We start from the raw sequence: 13,027 nt of genomic DNA on the forward strand, positions 1-13,027 counted from the left end.
TCAGAAGATATCATCATTGCATTTATATTTTTTTAAGACTCTATATTTTATTTTAGGATTTCTTGTAGAATATACTTGTTGTTGTTCAGTCTCTAAGTCATGTCTGACTCTTTTGCAACCCCATGGAATGTAGCCCACTAGGCTCCTCTGTCCACGGGGATTTCCCAGGCAAGAATACTGGAGTGGGTTGCCGTTTCCTTTTCCAGTAGCATTTATATTAAATAGCATGTGAGATTATTACAAAAGATTTTTAAAGAGACATACATATGTGATTAAACTATAAAGAAAAAGGGGAAAATAATATAAAATTCAGGATATTGTTTGGAGGAGAAAAGGAAGAGTGATCAGAGCACCTAACTTCAGAAGTATCAGAAAGGATCTAGTTTTAAGCTAAAGCAATTGTGTTTGTTATACAACTATTCTTTACACTGCACACACATTTTATATTTCTTGTTTATACATGTGGAATGTTGTCTATAGCTTTTAAAATCAAATATAAAGACAGAAATTACTTGGTTAAGTTATATGTTAATGAAAGGAGCCAAGGTGAATGTTAGAAATGGAAGCTATGAAAAGAAAAGGATAACCGATGGAGGTGGATGTGGATCCCAGAAGAGAAATAGTTTATGAGTTCCTGAGATGGACGAATGAACCTTTCAGGGGAGGGTCAACTCTTCCCAGAAGTCAGGGAATGGTAGAAATATGAAAACATGAAAACAAGCATGCAGTGGCTTGAAGCGGAGGCGACTGCTGATTTTGCAAGTCAAAACCAGTCCAACATTGACAATTTCATATGTCTGTTCAAAATGTGGAAAGGCTGTGGTACAGTGAGGTGGTAAGCACTGCAGCTTTGTCATCTGGACCAGGAAACAGGAGGTGAGGACACCTGAGGAGGATGGTGTGAGCCAGCACATGGAGAGGAGGAGAGACCCCCAAGAGGACCTCCAGGCAGTGCTGCAAGCAAGCTCCAGGCTGCAAACCACAACTGTGTAAGGGGAGTGATTTGCAAAGCTGCGGTGTTGTCTCCAGCAGCCCTGAGCAAGCCGGTTGTCAGAGGCGAGTGACTGTTCACGTGAATGTGAGTGCACATCCTTTATCCCCCTTAGAATGACTCTCCCACCATGAGACAAAATCAGCTAATGGAAAGTAAATGGTATGAAGAAACAAAAACAAATGGTTGCCATAGTGGACTTAAGTGAGTAGAGCAATTCTTCAAAGTTTCTTTTAGAAGAATGATTCACTGAAAAACCATAACATGATCCATGCTTTTGCAGTTCAAATATGAGCTATCAAAGTTTATACATTTTTCCTTCAAAAATCTGTAATATTAAACATACATTTGCCTCTTCCAATAACACTAATCATATAAGTGATCACCAGTGTAAATTAGCAGGAAAAAAAGGTCTTCAATAAAATTAAAAAAAAAAAAATAAAAAAAATAAAAATAAAAATAAAAATAAAAATAAAAATGAGATTTAACAATGTAAAAAAAAAAAAAAGTCTTCAAATTAAAAAAAAAGAGAGAGAACTATGTCTGAACAACATTTATCAAAATAATAACAATAATGAAGAATATTCCACTATTCAACATAATCTAGAACTTGCTTGGTATGAAAGTGATACCTTCTTTGGTCATACATTCTGTCTGAACAAGGAGATAGGAAATCTGTGACCTACTGTCACCAAAAACTAATCATTGTGAATGTTCTGTTACATTTATCAACAGAATTCAAATAAGTAATTAGTGATCACTAATGCAGTCACGTGTCAGATACCGCTCAGCATGGAGGGAACATTAGCATGAGGAAGTCGACAGGTGTCCCGTCCATGAGTTTTTCCCAAATGATTTACCTGGTGCAGCTGCACCTAGAGACATAAAAAGAGATGCAGGCAAGGCTGTCAGTGACCGAAATAATATGCAATTAAGTCACGGCACATTTGGAAGATGAGGGGTGCACTGCTGGGTATTTATTTCTTTATACTTTCCTAAATTATATGATTTTTTAAAGAAAAAAGATTGCTGGGAGAAATATCAGTAACATCAGACATGCAGATGACACCACCCTTATGGTGGAAAGTGAAGAAGAACTAAAGAACCTCTTGAGGAAAGTGAAAGAGGAGAGTGAACAAGTTGGCTTAAAACTCAACATTCAGAAAACTAAGATCATGGCATCTGGTCCCATCACTCCATGGCAAATAGACAAGGAAACAATGGAAACAGTGAGAGACTTTATTTGAGGGGGGCTCCAAAATCACTGCAGATGGTGACTGCAGCCATGAAATTAAAAGACACTTACTCCTTGGAAGAAAAGCTATGACCAACCTAGACAGCATATTAAAAAGCAGAGACATTACTTTGCCAACAAAGGTCCAGAAACAAGGCTATGGTTTTTCCAGTGGTCATGTATGGATGTGAGAGTTGGACTATAAAGAAAGCTGAGTGCTGAAAAATTGATGTTTTTGAACTGTGGTGTTGGAGAAGACTCTTGAAAGTTCCTTGGACTGCAAGGAGATACAACCAGTCCATCTTAAAGGAGATCAGTCCCTAGTGTTCATTGGAAGGACTGATGCTGAAGCTAAAACTCCAATACTTTGGCAACCTGATGCGAAGAGCTGACTCATCTGAAAAGATCCTGATGCTGGGAAAGATTGAGGACAGGAGGAGAAGGGGACGACAGAAGATGAGATGGTTGGATGGCATCACTGACTCAATGGACATGTGTTTGGATCTGGGAGTTGGTGATGGACAGGGAGGCCTAGCGTGCTGCAGTTCATGGGATCGCAGAGTCAGACACAACTGAGTGACTCTACTGAACTGAATTGAATGGTTTTTCCAGTAGTCATGTTATTGATGTGAGAGTGGGATTATAAAGAAAGCTGAGTGCCGAAGAATTGATGCTTTTGAACTGTAGTGTTGGAGAAGACTCTTGAAAGTCCCTTGGACTGCAAGGAGATCCATCCTGTCAATCCTAAAGGAAATCAGTCCTGAATATTCATTGCAGGGACTGATGTTGAAGCTGAAACTCCAATACTTTGGCCACCTGATGCGGAGAGCTGATTCACTGGAAAAGGCCCTGATGCTGGGAAAGATTGAGGGCGGGAGGAGAAGGAGACAACAGAGGATGAGATGGTTGGATGGCATCACTGATGTGACAGACATGAGTTAAGTAGGCTCCAGGAGTTGGTGAAGGACAGAGAAGCCTGGCATGCTGAAGTTCGTGGGGTCGCAAAGAGTCAGACATAACTGAGTGACAGAACTGAACTGAACTTTCCTAAATTATATTATTTTTTAGAGAAAAGTTGAGTATTATTCTCACAAAACCACCACCACCAACAACCACAAAGACAGGCCCCTCATTTCCTTTTGGGAAATTTGATTTTTTATTACTTTTATCACATCAATTTAGAATATTATTAATTTAAAAGAACTGGTAAAAATCCAAAATGTCTGAGGATTTTCTCAAAATTCCAATAAAATTCTAAGCAAACAAAAATATATAAATAATGCAGCTAAGACATGGAAACAACTTAAATGTCCATCAAGAGATGAATGGTTAAAGAAGATGTGGTACATATATACAGTAGAAAACTACTCAGTCATAAAACATTAAAAAAATAATGACATCTGCAGCAACAATTATGGACCTAGAGACTTATCGTACTAAATGAAGTAAGTCAGAAAGAAAAAGACAAAAACCATGTGATATCACATATATGTGGAATCTAAACTTCGACACAAATGAGCTTATTTACAAAATAGAAACAGACTCATAGACCTAGAAAACAGATTTGTGATTTCCAACGAGGGACAATGGAGTCGGGGTATGGGATTAGCAGATGAAAATAATCATATGTAGACTGGATAAACAACAATGTCCTACTATTTAGCACAAGGAAGTTAAATTTGATATCCTATTGTAAATCATAATGGAAAATATGAGAAAAAATGGAAAAAATGAGAAAATGGAAAAAATGGAAAAAATATGGAAAATATGAGAAAGAATATATATATGTATATGCAAAACTGAATCACTGTGCTGCACAACTGAAACTAACGCAGCATTGTAAAGCAACTATACTTCAGAAAAAAAATTTTTTAAATACATAAATAAAAAGTCGATACAAAAATTTTCCTTAAAATTTTTAATCCTGTATACTATGATCCGCCAATATCTGCATAGCACCCACTGTATGTAAGAAACTGTCAGTCCCATGTCCATAAATGTCAGAAATACTAATAAAGTCTGAGAGTAGAGAACATTTTTAAAAGATTTAGTTGTTTTCTTAAGCCCTTCCCAAAATGTAAACTGTACTGATTTTGCACACAAGTTCATAACGTATGTCTGATACTTTCATTTGAAAATGACTCCAACACCATATGCCCTTTATCACCATTTTCACATTTAAATGTTAAAGTGTTAAGTTTTAGCCACTAAGGACACCATCAGAAGTGTGGCGTCCCTGCCCTTTTTATAACTGCGTCACAAACAAGACCACATTGTCATGGGCTCTGGATTTTAACTACCGTTATGTGTAGTATTTCCTTTAAACTCAATCACAGGACTTTCCTGGGCGTCCAGTGGCTAATACTCCAGGCTTCCAATGCAGGGGGTTCGAATTTCCTTTAATCACAGGATTTCCCTGGGCGTCCAGTGGCTAATACTCCAGGTTTCCAATGCAAGGGGTTCGAATTTCCTTTAATCACAGGACTTCCCTGGGCGTCCAGTGGCTAATACTCCAGGCTTCCACTGCAGGGGGTTCGAATTTCTTTTAATCACAGGACTTCCCTGGGCGCCCAGTGGCTAATACTCGAGGCTTCCAATGCAGGGGGTTCGAATTTGAGCTCTGGTCAGAAAACTAAGACCCCACATGTTGTGTAGCACAGTCAAAACAAATAAATAAAATAATGGGCTGTAAGGTAAAGGGCGCTAAAATTTAAGTCAGAAGATCAGTGCTTAAAAAAAATAAATTCAATCAGACTCTGATCTAGCTAGTAACGTTCTAGAATATATAACACAATCCAGTCAAGAAGTGTGTGATGAGTTTCTTCTAACGTCATTGCCAGCAAAACCCTCCCCATCTGACCAGTGAGTTTAAAAGCAATCGTTCTGAACAGATATCGTGTTCATTAACCTTTTATTTAAAAAAAAATCACTTCCTAATATCAGGTTTCATAAGAGATTTGTAAAAATTACTTAACTAAGCATATAGGAGTCTCAGCCAGAACCTGAAATATTTTCTGGGCCACGTTCACTCAAATTAGTTGTTTATTATAATCACTCCCTCTGAAGAAACAATTTGTGAGCTCTGTTCTTCCTGAGTATGTCTTCACAAATGCACTATTAATGTTTCAGATAGTATAATAGAACAGACTGTCCAGGGCAGGCAATGGGAGCTGCTTTTCCACAGCCTCCAAAATTACAGATTGATTTTGACATGTTTCAGCTGGCTGGCATTTCCACAAAGGGTTTCAACCACTTGGGAGAGGGGAAAACTACTGACATGACCCTTTTTGCAGGCAACTCAATCTAGTTGCAAGAATTATAGCCAATCCATCGAGAATGGCTATACAGCTAGTCAGAACTGTTTTGGTGGGGAAAGGGTGAGGTTTTTCTCTTTTCCCCATCCTACACAGAAGGAACTATGAAGATAAATTTGCTGTACCTAATATAATGTACTAAGTGACCAGTACTTTCAAAACATTGAAATATAATGAAAATAATGCAAGACAAGGAGAGAAGACTGGTATTCTGACGTAGGTTCCAGCACTGGCCAGCTGGGTGGCCTTGAGTGAGTCAGTTAAGTGTTTTGGGGCTTTAACTTCCTCAGCAGGGAAATGAAGGCAATGGGGAACATGAAGTTTCAAATTCTGACCTACTTACAAGTTTAGGATTCTGTGATTCACTCTTCACTAAAGGGTCATGGGACTTTTGCAAGAAGACAAGTAAATCACACACGATACCCTATATTTGGACTTCCCTGGTGGTTCAGATGGTAAAGAATCTGCCTGCAATCTGGGAAACCTGGGTTCGATCCCTGGGTGGGGAAGATCTGGAGAAGGGAATGGCTACCCAGTTACTCCAGTATTCTTGTCTGGAGAATTCCAAAGACGGAGGAGCCTGGTGGGCTACAGTCCACGGGATCGCAAAGAGATACACCTGAACGACTTTTAACACCCTCTATTTACCCAGTACTATAACTTCTACTCCGAAGAGAACTTCCAACATCCCATACCTACTGCAAGCTCCAGGATGTAAACTCAGCCATCACTCCAAAGCTCGGCACATACCATTTGACATCTTAACAAATGCATAAAAAATGCCAAAAAAATAAATTAGCAAGGGCGCTGTCAGCCAGACATGAAGCGAAAAGGATAATCTGTGCCAAAAAATGTCCTCCCACGTGTAAAGAAACTGGTAATTGGAAGTAAGAGGAATCCCCCACCTCCAGGAACAGACTGTGCAGAGGCGGGGCACCCCTGCCAATATCCAAACCTTTGCCAGAAGCAGCAGCAGCGTGGGGAGAGAAGAAAGCTCTTCCACCCCCGCTACTCCGAGTATTTACAGGGAAGCATTCCAACTTCTGGCAGGAAGCTGCTGGCAGAAGTAAGTATTCCCTTCGGTAGGAGGGGAAGGGAATTCAGTGTGACAGTGGTGCAACAGCAAAATCAGATCAAGTCTTGATCAAGGGTCTTTCTTGCACATCAGCTCAGCATTTCCCTTGAAACAGGTCCAGGCTTTATAGACTCTGGACTGGGTAGAAGGCAAGGGTGGTGGCTCCTTCCACACAAAGCTGTCAAGAGTCAAATCTTCTGGGACTGGTCAAAGGTTTCTGAGACATGGACAAATACTGACTTCAAACGCTAACAACTGGCTTGAAGATACAGTTTATTGAATCCCGAAACACAACCAGAGATGTGATTCACTGCTATTTCACCTCAACGATGAAGTGGTGGAAGCAGGAGTGGAAACTGTTTCATTACCCTAATGAAGGGCAGCATGTGATAATCTATCAGACAAATCCTTCCCAAGAAGATGAGCTGACAATTCAAAAGATGAAACATGATTAGAGATTTTCCCAATATAATTTATAAAGGCACATATCTGAGCAACAAAGAAATGCATTCCTTGACCCAACCAGAACAACATGGTTCCTTCAAGGAAATCATGGATTAAAATGGTTTATTGTTGCTGTTTAGTCACTCAGTCGTGTCCAACACTGTTGTGACCCCATGGACTGTAGCCCTCCAGTTTCCTCTGTCCATGGGATTTCCCAGGTAAGAATACTGGAGTGAGTTGCCGTTTATCTGAGGGTCTTCCTGATTAGTGATACTAAATGATGTTTTGGCCATCTCCTTAGTGTTGAGAAAGCTGTATCCTATGCTTCCCCACTTTACATGTCAGGTCTGAAAAATAATCTTCCTGAAAAAAGGACGTACTTTTGCACATGCACAGAGAAGATGTGCTGAACATTCATACCTTTGATGCTGTTGTAATTATTAAAATCAAATCGGAAGAGTCCCCTTCCTCCCTGCCAGTGGGCCCCTGTCAGATCAGGGATATTTCAGCTGCACCGAAGACTGCGTGGGCTTCCTTCCTTCTTCCCTCTGGAGCCTGAGACAGAACTCTAGCTCAGCCCTGGCTACCTGGTGATTTGAGGGGGCCGGCAGGGTTGCGGGGAGGTGCTGCGGAGGCTTACAAAGGAGGCACTGTTCCGTTGCTCTGCCTAAATTCCCAGCTTCCTGGGCAAACACTGCCTGGTCCTGCCTGTCCTCAGCCAGCATTTCAAGTAGAGAGGCTGAGGGTTTCCAAAGAACCAGGGCTGCTTCTGAGCAAAAGATGGAGTGGGCTCAGAAGCCCGGGACAGGTGCTCTTGCGGTCCAGGGGGTGTTCTCAGGGTTCCACCACGCCGCCCTCTGGACTCAGGGACCACGTGTATCCCACAGAGTGGCCATTTCTGGGCACGTGCTAGGCTCTGACCCGACCCGCCTGGCTAGCCCGAGGGTTTGAGAGCCTTGGGTCGCATGGTGGGCAGAGACTGTTAGGAGGTAACATAAGTTGAGAGTAATCTTTTAGCAGAACAGTTTGAGTTAAAATAACAGGATTGAAGAAGAGAAAGAAAAAAAAGGACATGCTTTTAGCAGAAAACCAGTCAAAAAAACACTTAGGTAGAAAATGACGAAACACTGGCATCTTTTGTGGCTCAGGCTGTGTGATCCCAAGGCAGTCTGGTCCGCTGAACGCGGTCTTTGATCAGGCTCTTTATATGAAGCTGTTACTGGCACGGGAGGCTTGCAAATGATGTAAAACATCTGCCAACTGCACATGTGCCTTTGATGTTTGAGCTGGTCATTTCTGGCCCCCAGGCAATGGTGTGACCCCATTTGTTGAAAAATTACTTCATCTCTGTTGCCATAACACTAGGTGTGTACCTTTTTAAATAGTACTCGATTGTAAGAAATGATTCACTTTTTTCTCTGGTGTTTCTCCCTCATGAGATCAAACTCCTTGAAAGCAGGGACAGTAAAAGGAGGTAGCATGCCTTAACCCCCAGGCCCCTAGGTATTCCTCCCTCTGTTATCTATTACAGATGAGCTTTATCCGTCAAGACTTCTAACTTGATCTCAGCTTTAAGATTCGATATCTACTGACCACTGTATTCTATCCATTAGAGATACCTACATGTTTTCTTCACTCTTAATTTTGCTGCTTAATTCTGTCAATTTATTCTGATTCAGTTTTATTCCTGAAGTTCTATAAGGCTGTGCTGGCCGACTCAGTCTTATGGAATCATAGCTTTACTAAACTATAAATGGCTATTACATCCTACTGTGTGCCAAAAGATGAAGCTGTTCACTATATAAACCGAAATGAATGAGAAATCTGAGTGAGTACAATATCGAAAATTCACAATTTAGGGAGTTATGGGGCTTTGACTTAAAGATGAATAGATGTTATCTTAACAGAGGAAAAAGACAACAAGGAGGGAACAGTCGCCAGAAAGGTGTGAAAGTATAAGTGAATCTGGCATGTTGGGAGTTTGAGTGCTAAAGCATGTTGGGATACCGCCCATGGTGAGCCTAAAAGATAAGCAGGTCACCAAGGGCCATCTACATCATGCTAGAGAGGGCTGACCTTCATTATAAAGGCAATGAGACACTAGGAAGCAAGACAATGAACAGACAAGCTGGATATGAAACTGGAAGCAAATCGGCTGGTTTTAAGGACACCTGTAATAATCTAAGCAAGAAAGGATCAAAGCCTTCATGGAAGCCATTGCACTTGAAATGGATAAGAATGGACCACACTGAATAAAATGACAGGTGGGATTAACAAAAGGGATTTGTAGGGGTTTGCTGGGTGGAAACAGGGAAATGGTTAAGGGGAGGAGTAAGAGATGAAAATCATTCTGATTTCTCATTCATTTTGGTTTCTATACTGAGTAGCTCATCTCTTAGCACATAATAGGATTTAATAACCACTTACAGTTGAGAACTGTAAACATAAGTAAACATGGAAAGCATGTTTTTGGACAATAACAACACTTGGCATTTATTAAGCAGTTCAGGCAATATTTTCTAAGTGATTTACATGCATTACCTAACGTGATCTTCTCAAGAACCCTGGAAGACAAGTATCCATTTAACAGATGAGGTCAATGGTGTAACAACAGGAGAAATCATCTGCACAAGGTCACTGAGTTATCAAGGGACAAAGGAAGACTCTGACTCCAGAGCCCTGCTCCGGTCCCCGGAATAAAGAATTCGGAAGGAAGTTGAAAATGGACAAGGAAGTAAGATCATGAGTTCAACTGTACATACACGGGGTTTTTGTTTCAGGAGTTTGTGAAATATGTAAGAGAAGATACCTTATTAGGGCTAGGATACATGATTCTGGAATTCATTGGGAGGTTCTAAGCTAGGAATTTAGGAATCTTCAGGGTATAGGTGGTATTTGGAACCTGGGGGTGGAAGGTGTTATGAAGTTTTTAAAAAGAGGTGGAGAGAAAGAGAGAAAGAGGCAGCTTTGATCCCTGCCTGGACCTTGAAGCCTAAAGTCTCAAGTCTCCAATGCCACTTTGAGTGAACACACTGAACAATTCTGTCAGCAATCAGGGCGTGGGAAAAGGAAGCTCGAGAAACAGGGGGTGGCACTGGTGGTTTCAGAAACGAGACGTGAGGTTTCGGTGAGTCCCTGTCCTTTTGGTCCAGAAGAAAACAAAAAATCCACAGAATGAACCAACACAATTACTATGACTGAGTAGTCCTTTAAGTGTCTTTTCCCTTTCTTTCCATATTCAGTGTACATCTGCCTGGCGTGGGACCTGTGTTCAGAGAAAGACACAGTGCTGACCCCTCGGGGTTGGCAGTCTGGTGGGGAGGGGGTACAGGCAAGCTATTGATAATGATTACATACACACTGGCTTCCCTGGTGGTTCAGCTGCTGAAGAATTCACCTGCAATGCGGGAGATCTGGCTTTGATCCCTGGGCTGGGAAGATCCCCTGGAGAAGGAAATGGCTACCCACTCCAGTATTTGGGCCTGGAGAAATTCCATGGACTGTATAGTCCATGGGGTCACAAAGAGTTAGACATGACTGAGTGACTTTCACTTTCACACGTTCAGGGCTGTTGTATGACTGTTGTATACAGTGATTTTCAACTGTGGGCAATTTTGTCCTCAGAGGACAAAAGGCAATGTCTGGAGATATTTTTTTATTGTTCAACTTGGTCTGCTCTTAAGGCTGAAGTTACTGGCAAGAGGTGACTCATCTGCCAAGAAGGAGATGTAGAAGATGGGAGTGCAATTCTTGGGTCGGGGAGATCCCCTGAAGGAAGGAAATGGTAACCCACTCCAGTATTTTTGATTGGAAAATGCTATGGACAAGAGGAGCCTTGGGGGCTCCAGTCCATGGGGTTGCAAAGAGTCAGGCATGACTGAGCACAGCACAGAAGAGAAGTAGAGAGTGCAGATGTGACTAAACATCCTACAACGCCAGGATAGTCTGCCACAACAGAGGGTTATCTGATTCAACTATCAATAGTGAGAAGGCTTAGAAACCCTGCGGTAATGAGGGGGAGCAGACAAAGTCCAGGGCAGAGGGATGAAAACTAAAGGCTGCCTTGGAGGATGGAGCAACCTCAACATTGGAGCAGATTCCAAGAGAAGAAATTTGCCAGGAAATGAGTGGATCTCTGATCTTAGTGCACCCACGTTCCTCGTTGAGCAGTATTTTTTTTTTTTACAGTCCCAATCCATTATCAGCATTTATTAAGCACTTACTATATGCATGGACAGAGGAGGTTGGTGAGCTACAGTCCATGGGGTTGCAAAGAGTTGGAAACGACTGACAGACGAACACATATGCAATGCAATCCCCCCATGATATGGAGGAGAAATGTTCGTAAGAAAGATGGGTTCACACCCTTAAGGGTATAAAAAGTACTAACTCTTAGCAAGCTTTTTCACATCCTTCATCATTTAAATCAATTCTGAAATGGCTCACTGAGATTAAATGACATACTTCAGACCACACAGACAGTGGTGGTGCTAGTCCAGACACTGACACCTCCTGCTCCCCCGGCTCCTCCTGCTCCCTGCATGCAGCTCCCTGCAGAGTGTGGGCCATACGCACCTCACACGACAGAACACACCTGTTATTCCACCAACATGGGACAGAGAGTCTGCTCTACAGCCACAGTGAGGAACTGCAGAGTGTTTCCTGGTTAAAGCCAGATGCCTGCGGGGGGAGCGGGAGGGACAAGTCAGGAGCTTGGAATTAACAAATACATACTACTATACATAAAATGGGCTTCCCGGGGAGCTCAGCCAGTAAAGAATCTGCCTGCAATGCAGGAAACCTCAGTCTGATTCCTGGGTCAGGGAAGATCCACTGGAGAAGGGAAGGGCTACCCACTCCAGTGTTCCTGGGCTTCTCTTGTGGCTCAGCTGGTAAAGAAGCCAGCTGCAATGTGGGAGACCTGAGTTCGATCCCTGGGTTGGGAAGATCCCCTGGAGAAGAGAAAGGCTACCCACTCCAGTATTCTGGCCTGGAGAATTCCATGGACTGTATAGTCCTTGGGCTCTCAAAGAATCAGACACGACTGAGCGACTTTCACTTTCACACATAAAATAGATAAACAACAAGGACCTGCTGATTGGCCCAGGGGATTACACTCAACACCTTATAATAACCTATAATGAAAAGAATCTGAAAAAGAATAAATATATATATGTATGTGTTACTGAATCACTTTACTGTACACCTAAAACTATAACAACATTGCAAATCAACTCTGAAAGAAAGTGAAAGTGAATGTCACTCAGTCGTGACTGATTCTTTTCGACCCCATGGAATTCTCCAGGCCAGAATACTGGAGTGGGTAGCCTTTCCCTTCTCCAGAGGATCTTCCCAACCCAGGGATCAATCCCAGGTCTCCCACATTGCAGGCAGATTCTTCACCAGCTGAGCCACCAGGGAAACCCTTAAATCAACTATACTTTAATGTAAATCAACTATACGTTAATGAAAATAAAATATAATCTTAAAAAAGAACACACTAGATAACTGAGGTATAATAAGATCTCATTTCTCCAAGATCCAAACAACTGAGATAATATAAATAAAATTATATTATTTATAATCATGTCTATCAGGACTGAAATCTTATAATCAAAGAAAATTAAATTACCGTCAAAAATAGTTTGAAGGCTGTTGGACATTTAATGTTTTACACTTTTTTGGAAACCAATAAAGCATTCATAGCATTACTTGATGAACAACCAAGAACAAGTTCCTTCACTTTAATAGAATATTCTTAGGGGGAGATTTGTTACTTCACATGGTTCAGTGAGAATCAAGGGAGAAGGTATGAAGGTACACAGAGTACATGCTAACAAATGTTAGACATTTTCCTTCACAGAAAGATGAAGTTCAAGTTCTAAAGGAATAATTACATCATACAGCCCTTTATATTTGGAAAGGTCACCTTTCACAGGGGTCATTACAGTGAAGCTGGCTTGGTGAAA

General features: G+C 41.5%; 1 protein-coding gene across 1 annotated transcript in view; it reads right to left on the bottom strand.

The window, feature by feature from the left end:
* The window catches only part of TMEM200A (transmembrane protein 200A), a 55,703-nt gene extending 44,060 nt beyond the window's left edge, over positions 1–11,643 (bottom strand). Inside the window, exon 1 of the mRNA XM_065927799.1 lies at positions 11,634–11,643. The gene's annotated coding sequence lies outside the window, so the exon portion shown is untranslated. The remainder of the gene's footprint in view (positions 1–11,633) is intronic.
* Between the last annotated feature and the right edge of the window lie 1,384 nt (positions 11,644–13,027).

This window comes from Muntiacus reevesi, chromosome 3 (assembly GCF_963930625.1).
Source record: "Muntiacus reevesi chromosome 3, mMunRee1.1, whole genome shotgun sequence".
NCBI lineage: Eukaryota > Metazoa > Chordata > Mammalia > Artiodactyla > Cervidae > Muntiacus > Muntiacus reevesi.